The following is a 12,386-nucleotide window of genomic DNA, read 5'->3' as shown; positions in this document are numbered from 1 at the left end:
ACATGGAATGAGAGACGGACAAAATGGAAAGACGTACGAGATGGTAAACCAGGGCTCCTACAGCTTAAGGCAAATTTTACAGTTTTAAAGACTTTTTTAATGCCACTCTGCACCAAATGTAAGACCAATTCTACAATTTGCAAAACTCAAGAAAAAAATAACATGAACCAACATTTTTTACATAGGGTTAAGGACAATTTTGTCATATTTGGTCCACTGAAAAATCTGGTTAGAACTGGGAAGTACTTTGTTGGCCAGTTTAACAAGAGAGATTTTGTGATTTATTCATTTCTCAAAAAACTGATGTTACTCATTATTTTGAGATTCTACGATGCAACATTTTTTGCCAACATCACAAAAGCCAGAGACCAAACTGTTTTACCTTGCTGTGAGCTGTAAATTCAACCACTTCTTCACCCTACACTGCAGTCTCTCTCTTCCTCCATGCCACTGCCTGCATATCTCCAGATCTGAATCATAGAGTCGTATGAAAGTCAAAACTACTCACTACGCAGCAAACCTGGGGACCCTAACATCCTCAGAAGTTCAATGCATTGACTAGCAAAAAAAAACAAAAAAAAAATCTGCTCAACTTGAAACAAGCTCTTTCAACTTAGGGGTCTCAGACTGATGATTCGAATCTCCGACTTTCAAGGGTCCGCTCTAAAGAAAACCGTGAAAAAGATACATCCATCACCAGCCCACCTGCTGGACCGGCCATCCACCTCACCCCTTTAAATTTACAGAAACGCTGAAGTCACACTGTCCCATGTGAAACAAACAAACCAGTTAATTAGAGCACACATTCACAGGAAAAATCTACAAAGAAAATAATGTACACGTAATATACAATATCCTGGCAAAAGGATGTTGCTCAAAGCCTTGGTTTTTACCCTTTTTTCCTTCAGAACAAAGCCTTTGTAGATGAAATGTCTCGTCATGCCAGTCCCTCACTCCTGTCCTTGTCTGTGTGGTAGGGAGGGGGCATTCAAAGAGCCTTTATAATCCAGTGGGCATGGAGGTTTTTTTCCAAAGTATGAGTCGAGAAATTCAAAAGATCTCTGAACCTGGCCAAGTAATTGTTAAAACACCGTTAATGATCAACAGCACTACCAACCCCCTGCAGACATATTATGGTCGTTTTGTGCTATGGGGCACTAAAAACCACACTTATTGCCTCTTTAATGTAATCATATTCATTCTCTGTGCGTTTCCTCTCTAGATCCAGGTAGAAACCCTGCCTGCAGCTTCTGCTGCTCCACTTCTCTGCTAACACAGTCTTTTAGCCACACTAGGTGGATTACCATATCTGCGAGAACAATCAATCAACTTCTTTGCGGCGTCCCAGTGTTAAATGGGTTATTAATGGACTAAGTTTTGCAGGATGCTGTGTCAGAGACAGAGACATATGCACAGATTTTAAGAAGTTTAACTGTATCACACAGCACAGTTCCTCAGCTACATTTAACTCATTATGATCGGTCGCAACTGCAACATACAAGTAAGTTTTCAGTTCTACTTCTACTGACTCATTAGTAATCTTACTAGGAGCTCAGTTCAACTCTTAAACTGCCAACTATGCTGTTCTGTATTTTAATAAAAGAGCAAAGTTCCCAAGAGAGCAGAAACTGTCTTTACTGTGGATTGAACAATGCACAATTAAATTGTTCCTGTTCCACACCAGACTGCACAAAGACTTTTTTTCAGAGTTTTGTGGCCATTGGCGAGTTAATTTTCTTGTCATTGGGTCTATTTTTCTTTTCATCTTGTGCACCATTACTGTTAATGGGGTTTTGTGGCACAATGACAAACTACACAGATGGGAAGGAAGCAAAAGGGAACGCAAACATTGTACAAAAGAAAAACTGCCTTTGCAAATATTATTATTAAACAGCTTACACTCAATTGGTAGTGCTGTTAAATTGTATTGCGTTAGTATATTTAATTATTAATATCTTTATAATATTTTGTCTATCCCATTTATATTGATAAGGGTAGACTAAATAGGATTATAAACAATATCAAGTAAAAAGAAAAATGAGTCAACGTCATCACAAACTACAGCCTTAAAAATCACTAAAAATGTCTGACAAACACTGTATTTAACTAGGGATGCACAATAATATCAGCACATCATCGGTATTGACAGACATTGGCTTTAAAATGAAATGTCAGAATCTGCAAACATGCAGATTTGCAAACTAATATTTCTTTTTTATTGACAAAGTACAAAACATCAACCCAAAGTTTACGTATTTTTCTGATTTTTCACAGTGAATGAATATTACATACACTTAAAAAGCTATGTTTTTATGTCTCCCTCTGCTGGTGGGCCATTGTGATAAAAGTGTACATAAAATGATGTTAATTCCATTACAGAAGAGAGTTAACGATTACTAAAATTAGGTGGAGAAAAAAAGTGAATATATCAGTATTGTGTAACGGTTATCTGCCAAATGACATGGCATTTATTGGCATATTGGATATCTGCAAAAAATTCCAATATTGTGCATCCGTAATTTTAACTTTCATAGAGGTAGGATCTGCTGCAGGGCTGCATTATAAGACTGCATTAGTTAAGGCTTGGTATACCGAATAAACTGGAAACTGATTGTATTGTTTTTTGACATATTTCATTAAAGTGAAACTAATGCGACACATAATGTTTTCATTATAAAAGCCTAAAAGCAAAATACAGATTTACATTGAAAGAAGCACGACAGCTTTTAGTCTAAATCAAGCATGTCCAAAGTCCGGCCCAGGGGCCAATCATGGCCCTCGGACAGATATTAAATGACCAGTGGCTTGTCTTTTAAAATATATGCTTTGCTTTTTTTCTACTCATGGCAGGACTATCATACAAGATATGCACTAAGTAGGAACTACTTCATCAATTTCAGTTTGTGCATGTCAAATAAAATTATATATACAAGTCCTTGTGTGACAGAGTAAGGATGCATGTTTGAGTAAACAGTCCAGGCCTTATTTATTTGCCTTTGAAGAAGAGCAGACAGAAACAGTCTGGAAGTTTTCAGTGGACCCCCTCAGGAAGCGTCATCACAACTTTGGCTCGTCGTTTAAATTCCCCTGAGCACGTCTAAGCTTTGGCATTGACTTTCAAATGAAGACTACCTATTTCCCCACTATGTACACAATGCATCATGTCTTGACAAGCTCACAGCCGCTCTTCTCCAGCCCCCCCGTCTGTCTCATTCAGCAGATTTTTGCCAGTCAATGCACTCTGAGCGAGTATTACAAAAGCAATGTCCATAAAGCTCGCCTTACAGATACTACATTTATGTATATGCATCACATGACTGCAACACACTGGGCATTAGGTGGGCATATAAAGTGCACACATTGTAATTTATTATCAGTTATGCATGTTTGGTATGTCTGGAACATAATTTAAACATGACATGCATTTTCCTGACATAAGCACCCAAAGGACCTTGATTCAGAATTCTCTTCTCCCATGTGGCTATTACTAGTCAGCTTAGACTAATTCTGACTTATTGCTGATAACTCTCCAATTTACAGCTTTCTAATTACAGTCAGCTTGTCTCAAATATAATTAAACAAATTCTGAATCCTGAAGATGGCTGCTGGTCTACTGGGAACATTAAGTTTCCCCTGTTTCTCAGCAAACAAGACTGTATGAGCTACAGTGGAATTCATGATTGCTAAACAAGAACATATAGTTTCCACAGTCAAAGCAGCATATGGCACAAGTTAAGATATTTAAAACATTTTGCAAAAGGGCAACAAACCCTGTAGGAGAGTATTTTAGCAACAGCCAACATTTCCCTCAAGCATCTGTTTTGTACTTCTAGCCACGATGTCTTATACAACGTGTCTCACAACAACAAAACATTTTTGCTTATTTCTCAATAAAATAAAAAAAAAAAGCCCTGAAGCAGAAGTGTAATATTTAAGAACCAATATTATGAAATACTGAAGGTACTCAAGCACAATCTCACTCTTCATCTGATAACATGTATTCATATGCACTTGAACAAAATTACTTTTCTTGACCATTTTTATGTAAAGAGGACCTGTTCAGTAAATCACAGTGTGGTGCAGCAACACAGAAAAGTGTCCAATCCACACAAATGCACAAGATTCTGCTGCCGTGTATGGTGAGCTTTGTGCACAAAGGAGGTAACAAATTGAGAATAAGAAATCAAATTTACACAACCAAGATTTCCAACAATTTTTGGGAACTGAAGTAATTGTCTGCTAGTGACCCTTCGTCGTTGGTTTTTATTTGTCTACTGGTTTTGATTAGTTTAATTTGAGAGTAATTATGTTTGACAAGTCAAAACTTTTCAGTGTGCTGAATAAGTAAGAGAAGAAAACACATTAGAGAAACATCTAAAGAAAATAACCTTATGATTGTTGCATAAAAGATTTTTTTCTACTTTCCTGTCCTGTTAATCATCTTGCCAACCGTCAGACTCATCCTGTTATCCCTCATTGATGTTTGCTATCTTTTGCCTCTCTCTTACGAAGGTAATCAAGCTGTGTGCTAGGGGTGGCCAGTTAATCGGATTCTAATTTTTTATTACGATTTTGGCTTCCCTTAATTTTCAAAACAAGACTATTGAGACTAAATGATTTTTTTATTTTTTAAATCAAGCACACCTCTTCACAGCAGACATGCTCAGCCCCTACTTTCAAGTTTCAGCAGGATTTGTAAACAGTGTTGCCAACTATGCTACTTACTTGTTATATTTAGCAGCCACCAGAGTAAGCAAGAAATGTATTAAAGTATATTACACATCATTGCTTTGCACGCTGCAATGGACAGACAGGACAGTATACAGCTCCTTCTAAGGATTATGTTCTATGTATTTCTGTTGCTGAACACACGCAGGGCTGCAATGCCCTACACTTTACAACTCTCTTAAGTTCCCAATGAGTTGTTCAGTTGGAAAGACTAGAGCAGTGTGGTTGTACTGCACAGCCCCTCAGTGCAGCTGGGGTAAACTATCAGTCTAAATCTATGAGTGAAGGACCGGGAATTGTTGGAAAAACATGCATGTCTGTGTAAACTGACCATGGCCAAACACTCAATCATCCTAATAATTAAATTAATTACTGGAATGAATGACCATGTTAAAGGTTATATTTTGGAAGTTTTTCATTCACTGTCTTTAAAGCAAACCGGTTAATATGCTTTGTTTGGGTGTGTTACATTTTTCAAGTGCTAGATATCCTATTTGTGAGAAATACAAGGTCACACTTCTGCCACATTAGCTTATCTAATTCCTATTCTTATGCTGCCACAAAACAAACCTATGACAGATAGAGTGCAAAGATATTTCAGAAAATGCTGCCTGTGCTTCCCTTGCAAATAATTTAAAAATCAAAGCCTGTTCTGCAAGGTAGACATTTTTTCTTTAAACCAATATTAGCCTCGTCTGAATAGTGTCTTTAAATGCCATTTTTGCAAACTGTGTTTGAAACCTGTCAAGTGTTGAAATGACATTTGAAGATGCATTCATCATTTTCCTGCGACAGCAACTTTTCAGCACGTTGGCAGGTATACCTTATTATTTTCTATGGTATAAAATGCAAAGTGTCAAAAGAGGAAAAATAACTACTTTTTTCATTCTTCACTGTTATTTATCCACTTTGCTGAGCATGCATGCGTTTTTTTCTGCAATCACCCTGCTTCAAAGTCAGCCAGTGTTGCACATTCACACCAGGGAGCAGTCCAGTACAGTCGGACGAGCTGTGCAGCTGAGCTGCTTACCAAAGCTCAACAGTTCCACTGTAGCATGACCGAAGACAAGGTTATGTTAACTCGCCATGACCAACTGAGATTTTTTTAATAATCCTAAATGAGCACAGTATGACCTCTACAGAAAAGAGAAGTCCAAAGCATTACATTTAGCTCTACCCTAATAAGGCTATTCTGCTTTTAATCAGATATGACCCCAAGTCAGAATGGTAACTGAGACAACTTCAATCTCCAAATATTCAAGTGTTTTGTACTGTCAATTGTGTAAATTTTAATTTTATATAGGTATTTTGAAAAGACAAAGAAATCAAAATCCATCTTCTAACATTGTTGGAAATGTCCTTTTTCAGAAAGTGCAGATATATACTGTTAGAAGTAAAACGTTCAAAATGTAACTTAAGTAAAAGTACAGAAGTATTAAATATAGTTAAAGAAAACATACCAAAGTAAGAGTACTCATTGTGCAGAGTGGTTCATTTTAGTACAATGGAGTACTGGATAGTATTGATAGATTAGGTGCCACTTTAATATTGCAGCTGGTAAAGGTAAGGCTACTTCAATTACTTTTTATAGACTACTGCTATTTAACTTAATTTATTTGTTTAAAAGAGTTTGTACTAATAATCTGTAAAGTAACTAAATTCATCAAATGAACCCACTTTAATATTACACATACTTCTAATGCCCTGTGTATAAAATGCCCTTTTCAAAATCAATAGATTTTTTTTTTTACATTATTATTTTTTGTGCAGTGTCAAATACTCACACTTACACCACCCTGCACACAAATGAGCTTTTAAAATCAGGCTATAAAAAATATTATACATTAATATGATTCTTGTACTTTCAATGAGTTTATAATCCTAATCACAAATATCAAATATTTATTAATTTTCAGAATGTTAACCCTTTAAATGCCAAGCTTTTAGCATGATACCACTGTGTTTATAGATGACTTTTTTCAATATACTACATGCAAGTTTTTTGTTTTTTTTTAACATTATCACAACCTGGAATATGACAATGATTTTCAGCAACACTGATTGTGACAGTGCACCTAGTGGAAATAGCATGTATTTTTATCCATATGCCAAACACGGTAAAAATAACCTCATCAGGTGAAAAATAGGAAAGATTACATACTCCTGGGCAAAAGCCCAGAATGACACCTAGAAATTATTTAATAATATAATTATAATTATTATTTTTCACTTAACAGTATGAATGTCACAATTGACACAGTGTATTTTAGACTTATTTTAGGAGCTGAGTCGGGAATTCCAAAATTAAACAAAAATGCACAATCTTGCCAAAATGTATGCCATATCCATGAACACAGCCTAAATTACTATTATTATTGCGCCCATAAAATGCGCCCAACAGTCCATAAGGTATCCACAGCCATAGAGACGTTGACTTATTGCGGTAGGGTTAATGTTAGTGGAGCCTAATTGTGGCAGAAAATGGAAATACTCAAATAATGTTACCTCCACAATTATAAGCAACTCTTCAATACCTGAGTAAATGTTCATGACTGAGTTACTTCCCACCACCACACAGCATGTGAATTATATAGCGTGCAAACGCTTTACCAAAAACATTGTGTACTTTAAAGTAAGCTAGCGACGCTGAGACTTATTTACATAAGTTATAAAAAAAACAGTAAATAATGTCAACTTCAGACAAAGCCACTACAGATTTATCCCCATACACTGACACCGCTAATCTCCAAAGTGACAGCTTTAATGTTTGGCTAAAACGTCAGCATGTCCACCGGACAGTTAGTTTGCGGTGACGCAGGTGGACTCACCGGGAGACGTTAGCCCCGCTGAACGACGGTTAGCACATCCGCAGGACGCCGTTTAGGCCGTTTCCGTGAAAATTAAGTTCATTTTTCGGCAGTTGTTGTAAACAAAAAGCCACGGGGAGGTTGGTGGACGTCTAAGCAACATTTCAGGAGAATTCATTTCGATAAATGCGGTGTGTAAAGTCACAAAAACACACCGCAGGTAGGAGCCGGTACAGGTGTGTCATTTACCCAATAATAATCCAAGACGGCGGAGACGCTCTTCGTCGTTTACCGGCTCTGCTCTGCAGCGCTGTGCTCGGTGCTGCCGCCTGTGGCCACATGCTGGTATAGCTACACTACCAATACTAACTGCGCATAAATTGCATTAAACTGTTGTTCGAAGTAGGTAGCTACTGAAAAAAAAGTGTCAGTTTAGACTTGCTTTTATGTGATGTCGTCTTTTTTAATTTTTAATTATTATATTCTTTTTTATATTTATTTATTGTTGTTATTGTAGCTTTGTACATTTATTAATGTTCTCATATTTTTAACTTACATGTTAGCTTGATACACTGCATTGTAGCACAAGGCACAGTTTTACAGTTTTTTATATTTTACACACTTTACACACTCACATTATAGTTTAATATTTTACACATTAGAGCTGATTGTCTTTTTTGGTATTTTACATTTATGTTCACACACTTACATCCTGAGAATATTACTAGGCCTAAATATTATTACAAAAAAGGGAAGTTAGGGACTTACTTTTCATACTCAGTTACATTTAATATCAAGAAATTACACAAAAATTAGACTTTTACTCAAATAATTAGTTGCCTTTGACTTATATCAAAGTCATTCTCTGGTATGATATCTGTACTTTTACTCAAGTATGGCTTTCAGGTTTCATGCATACTGCAATTCTGATGTACTTGTACTTCACTTGAGCATTTCCAGCATTCAAGCTACTTCACACTTCTACTCCAGAACATTGCAGAGGGAAATCTTACACTTTTTACTCTACTACAGTTAGGCCTATATCTGGCAACTTTAGTTACTTCAAACTTACATTTTGCACAGAAAACATAATGAGCTTCTAAAGTTATATATTGAAAATGCAACTGGTAAGTGACACAAAAATAACATTTTTTCCCCTTTTTGTAGAATAACCACAAAAAGTATCTGTGTTTTCAAAAAAGTTTGTTTGCATGAACAGAAAGTCAGTCAGTCAATGTGTTTATTTTTTAAATGTATTTGTTTATTTAATAGTTCATTCATTTTATTTATTTTTTTCATTCATTTCCCTTTATTGAGATAGGGTTGTTGAAGCATGGAGGGGGAGAGAGAAGGGATGACATGCAGCAAAGGACCAAAGGTTGGAGTCAAACCCGTGGACGCTGCAGCGAGGACACAGCCTCTGTGCATGGGGTGTCTGCTCTACCAGGTCAGTTACTGGATGCCGCAGCTTATGTTTTGTTATTGTTGAGTTAGAGAAATTTGCTCATGACGCAAATTGAAATTTGGTTCTGAAACTGTACGCAACAGACAACAAAGAAAACAAAAAATGTCAGACTAGATTAGAAGATGTTGCTTATCTTATTCAGGTTTTCTCCTCTGATTGGTCATTATAAGACAGAAAATCTCCCCCAGGGCCATTTCCAGTCAATATGAAGCCCACCTGCATGGCAGCAGTGGCACACGGGCCTGTTTCAGCTAGCAGGGATTCACTGGTGTTGCCAGTTTGCTCTGTAAACCAATGATTTCCTAGAGAGGCTTGTTTGAAATTATTCAAATTGTCAGCGAGGTCACTGGAGGAGAACATGAAGTCAGCAGATAAACGGCTCTGCTTTCCTCTCTTGCCCCCTCTTCTCTCTCACCATATGCTTCAGCTGACACATTCCTGACCTCCTGTGGGCAGATCACTTTAAGCACGCTCAGCGGTATTTCTATGTACAGATCAATTTGGTTGGAGTACTACAGTTTGTCTCTGAGATATCTGGAGAACACTGGAGCATCTGCTGTGTGTTTGCTGCCCAAGCACCCTGCTGCAGCATGTCTTATTTGGCAGAGTTATCATGGCACTTCTCATGCTCATACATCCCCGGCAGCACTGTACACTGATAAAGGACTCCTTCAAGTTCAAAGCACGTCCAAAACCACAGGCGACACACTTCCCCCAGGGGTAGTGTTTCCGTTTGGTCCTTGTTCTTCCCTTACAAATGCCCGAAATGATGTGCCAATCTCTCAGAAGGAGCACTCCCTTACAACAAAGGATCAGAGGGACGACTTTGAATGTCATACATGCCTAAATGAGTATCTCAAATAGTACTCATGTTATGTCCCTGCATGAATCATTTTCTCAAGAATTCCTTACATCCTGCTTTGCTATTATTTTGGTGCATCAAGGAAACATCAGCCCGCCTCTGTAGTCCAGACATTTATGATGTGCATGAAAATGAAACACTCGAGGTTTGAAAAGGATATGCTGAAAATGTTTTGCATAGGGCGAGGGGAGGGGGGCATTTCTTTTTTTTTTCTTGTGGTACTGGAGGAGTAAAAAGCTCAAACAGCTCAAGCACACCATGCTATATTTCTTTCTGCAAGACTTGCAGCCGGCGAGACAGTTAATAAACGGCAAGATAGGTTCATAAAAAGGGGCAGCACTTGCCTAGAGGTTAGAGGCGTTGGCTGGTGAATGTAGGGTCGTAAGCTTATATGAAGCTCATATAAGCTCAGAGAAAGCGAGTGTTTGAAGTAAAGGGGCAAAACTCTTTCCCTTTAGATAATACTGGTGAGATTCCCCCAGGGAAAAAGCACTCAGCCCCAAATATCTACTCAACTACAAACTGGTCAACAGTGTAAAAAATAGACTGAGGGTTCCCTTCATATCTTCAGAAAAGACAAATCGGTTATTTGAGCTGCTCGTTACAGGAAGAAGATAGAGATTTGTACTTGTAAAATAACAGTTTTTATCTACAGATCTCAAATTTCCAGACACAGGTCTCATAAATTTACACAATGAACTGTACAGGCACAGTAGGCTATGATACTCAACTTACATCCTGTGGGCAAATCTGGCGCCCGACAGGGTGCCAGGTGGCCTCCAAGCCATTTTTTAATTTACAATAAAATTAAAGTGAATCCCACTGGGAACTGTTTTTGTACTAGTATACATAAGGTGCCAGAGTGCATAAAACGGCATCTCAAAAGAGCTTGTTCCCCCTCACCCCCCAACAGAGGTCCTAGCTAAGTACCTGATGTCTTTGAAATGTCCTAAAATCCTAGAAACATCCTGAAATCCCAGAAATGTCCTAAAATCCTAGAAATGTCAGAAAATACTATGTCTCCTAAAATCCCAGAAATGCCTAAAATCTTAGAAACTCCTAAAATCCTAAAAACCTAAAAACATCCTAAAATCCCAAAAAAAACCATCCTAAAATCCTTAAAATTTCCTAAAATTCTATGTATGGGACTGCTGCAACTGGCCCCTGGCCTCTTGTCTTTTAGCAAAAGTGGCCCCACTGCTTACCACTGCTTTAAACTTCAAATTAAAGTTGAACTTACTGGCTGTAAAGTTTTTTAAAAGATGTTTCTTATTCACCTTTTAAAAATAAAGCCATTTTTAAAAGCCTGAAACATCCCAAGACTCATAATTTTCCTTCCCAGACTGAGCAAATCAAAGTTGTTAATTACAACACTGATCACAAGCCTGTGCTGGTAATTCATTACTGATAATATGCAGAATAAATGTGAGATTGTTTATTGTTAATTTCCGGAACAACTGCCAACCTGTTCAGTGTGCATCACTGATTTTTGCCTAATGCATTTTTGGAACAGTCTCCACCTCCCCTAAAAATGACAAATAATTTCCCAAACTCTATAAATCAGTTAACATCCTAACATTCTTTTATTTCCTTTTGTTTCGTGCAGAGAATTCAGTCTTTGATAGTGTTTTCTTAACATATACCAAGACAGTATGACACTTTAATTTCCACTGTTTGTACAAGGCCTTCATAAGAGAGGCATTCAATTTTGAAAATGGTCATTTTTTAATTCATCATTATGTAATTTGTCTAAAATTTTCTGAAGAGAACTGGTCTACAAAAGGTTCCTTTGTGCAGGTGTTGAGTTTGCTCAGTTGCCATGGAGGTGACTTCGTTGACATGCAAGCTCAGTAGCAGTTATTATTTCCTCCTTAGCATCTCTCAAAATTCTCAGCCATGTTGGCTCAGAAGTAGGACGCCTTTTCTCTTTTTATAAAGTGCTAAAAGCGCTATGGATTAAATGAACAATGTGTAAAAGATGCAGAAAATGCTAATAAGTGGATATCATTGCTGAGAACATTTTTCACAAGGTTACAAGATTCATTTATTTGTCATTTTACAACACAGAGTTGCACAGTGAAATATAAGTTTTAGACCCTTCACGCTTCACACTACACTACTTTCAAAGTCATCAGTCACTGAGCTGTTCACACAATGTAACTTGCTGTCTTGTACTCCATAGTTTTAGAGACAATGTGGTTTTCACACTACATGGCTGATCGGCAACGGAGCTGATTTGGCTGTTATCAGGCCGTTATAAGGCTGTTATCTGTGGTGATGAGCTTCATAGAGATGGGTAAGTAGGGGCCTGCTGCACCTACCATTAGGTTGAGACGGTCATTAGATCAAACTTTATGCTAGAAAAGGCTTTCATTGGATTTCCTCGTGTCTTCGACAAAGCCTGTTTATACATAAGGGAGGGCTGAGGGATGGTGGGTCAAACACAGGACTTTCATTCGACACACTATAGTGAAAGTCAGATGTGGAGCCAATATTTACCCCTAAATTTAAACACGTCCTTTTG

General features: G+C 37.5%; 1 protein-coding gene across 4 annotated transcripts in view; it reads right to left on the bottom strand.

Annotated features, from left to right (window-relative positions):
- The window catches only part of fstl5 (follistatin-like 5), a 291,611-nt gene that overhangs the window by 229,774 nt on the left and 49,451 nt on the right, over positions 1-12,386 (bottom strand). Inside the window, exon 1 of one of the 4 annotated variants that reach the window (XM_088080814.1) lies at positions 7,557-7,735. The exons of the other annotated variants lie outside the window; for them this stretch is intronic. The gene's annotated coding sequence lies outside the window, so the exon portion shown is untranslated. Of the gene's footprint in view, positions 1-7,556; positions 7,736-12,386 lie in introns of those variants that run through there. 4 annotated transcript variants of the gene reach the window in all.

The sequence above is a fragment of the Plectropomus leopardus genome, chromosome 8 (genome assembly GCF_026936395.1).
Source record: "Plectropomus leopardus strain MGB_pleo_1.0 chromosome 8, ASM2693639v1, whole genome shotgun sequence".
Lineage (NCBI taxonomy): Eukaryota > Metazoa > Chordata > Actinopteri > Perciformes > Serranidae > Plectropomus > Plectropomus leopardus.
Note: the sequence above shows the minus strand (reverse complement) of the source record. Positions and strands in the feature narration are given on the sequence as shown.